Source organism: Bidens hawaiensis, unplaced genomic scaffold (genome assembly GCF_021521415.1).
Source record: "Bidens hawaiensis isolate Kalapana, Puna unplaced genomic scaffold, B.hawaiensis_p1.1 tig00002772_1, whole genome shotgun sequence".
Lineage (NCBI taxonomy): Eukaryota > Viridiplantae > Streptophyta > Magnoliopsida > Asterales > Asteraceae > Bidens > Bidens hawaiensis.
The window spans coordinates 1,472,443-1,474,350 of record NW_027491150.1 but is presented as its reverse complement, the minus strand read 5'-3'; the positions used below and the strand labels follow the sequence as shown (position 1 = coordinate 1,474,350).

At 35.4% G+C, this 1,908-nt stretch overlaps 1 long non-coding RNA gene across 1 annotated transcript; it reads right to left on the bottom strand.

Annotated features, from left to right (window-relative positions):
• Nucleotides 1-205: 205 nt before the first annotated feature.
• On the bottom strand, nucleotides 206-1,060 carry LOC143621066 (uncharacterized). The gene is made up of 3 exons (XR_013151447.1): nucleotides 1,039-1,060; nucleotides 591-829; nucleotides 206-509 (listed from the first exon to the last, which is right to left on the bottom strand). It is a non-coding gene; the product is annotated as an uncharacterized LOC143621066 (long non-coding RNA).
• Between the last annotated feature and the right edge of the window lie 848 nt (nucleotides 1,061-1,908).

Genomic DNA, 1,908 nt, shown 5'->3' with positions numbered 1-1,908 from the left:
TTATCACTAGTCCCTTTAATAAGTAAACTTTATAAATAAAAGTTGGCATATGTCACATGCATTAAATTATGGTTGCAGTCCCTCAAAACACCCAGGAACAAAATGTATAACAATAACAGTCATAAACAAACACATGAAACTGTACCATCTTATTGAAAACATAAGATCAATTTTTTTCCTCATAAAACTGTCATATGTACTAGGCCACACGCATCAAACACACATCTTCCTCGGAAGCAGCCTCTAAACGATGGTAATCAATGCCAAAGCAAGAACAAAGTTTACAATAGAATGATATATCATGCGGGCGCATTTTCCAAAATGAAGGCATCTTCCGTGAGTGAATAATACTCATAACACCAGCCATCTCTGTTGGCGAGAGTTTGACATACGGATCAATCCCCAACACCTCAACCCGGTTTCCGATAGGGGTGAAATTGTCCATACGATATCTAGGCGTGCTCGTGGTGTCATAGCCAGCAATAAGAGAGCTGGGATTGTTCCGGTCGCTGAAACATGGAAAAAAAATTAATAATAATAATTATTATAATAATAATAAAAGAACTTTTTATAGAGAAAAAAGGGCTTACTAGCGCCAGCCAGTTGGCAGATGACAGTACAAGTAAGTGCGAAAAATGCAAATTTTTTGCTCAACAGTTGTCAAAGCTATCCGACATTTAGTGATGTTTATGATATCAACTGCTTCCTTAACCAACAGATACAAATGATACGGAATACGATCAGGTGTAGTCTCCGGAGAATAAGAACCAAATTTGAATGGCCCATAAAGGTAGCATAGGCCAAGGGAACATATGGGCGTATTCTCTTCCTAAACAATCAGAGCAAAAAATTTAGAATCCGTTAGCTTTGATCAAACAACAAAGTCTGTAAGTGCTGAGTACTAACTGATTCCTTTTAACTAACTCAACAATTAGGCTTATCAATTTGTAATACATACATACATACATACATACATACATACATACATACGTACATACGTACCTACGTACGTACATACGTACATACATATCAAAGTACCTGTTCTAAAAGCTCTTCATATCAAAGTACCTGTTCTAAAAGTTCTTCATATAACATCTCTGTTGTTGAGGGTTGAGCACACTCGATATGCGTTTGCTAAACAATATCAGAGCCAACAAATTTAGAATCTGTTAGCTTTGATGAGACAACAATTAATAGGATTATCAATTTTGGTATATAACGGTACCGGTTCTGAACACTCCTCATTTGACTTTGGCATCTCTTTTGTAGAGGGTTGAGCACACTCTATATGCGTTTCCTAAACAGTCAGAGCAAAAAACTTTTTAACGAGACAACAGAGTCTCTAAATGCTGAGTAATATAACATAATGCTTCATGCCAAATTAAGATTCATACAACACAAGCTAGTCATCTAAAAGGTTTATCGAAAAGATAATTTCATTGTTTCATATCAATATCCGCTTAACCAATGGCCTTTTAACTAATGATAAGGCTAGCAAAATGTTATCGAAAACATAATTTTCTAAAATAGGTTTACAAATTTTAATACACAACAGTAGTTCCTGTTCCTTATCATCATCATCATCCTCATAAGTGGCCGCCTCTAAATGCTGATAATCAACACCAAAGCAGGTACACATTTTAAGGTAGAACGATATGACATGCTCATTCCAGTGCTTATATGTCTTGGGAGTAGGCGTCTTTCGTGAGAGAATAATATTTATAATGTGTCCAACCGTCTCCGTTGAAAGAAAAAAGGCCTCATCATTAGCAGTAAGCTTCCTCATGTCCTTTAACTCACCTTCAAACATGATCACCTGTTTCAAATCATAAACATATTAAAGTTAAAAGTTAAAATAAAACAATATCGTTTTAATGTCAAAGGCCAATAATAATTACTCATTTATGA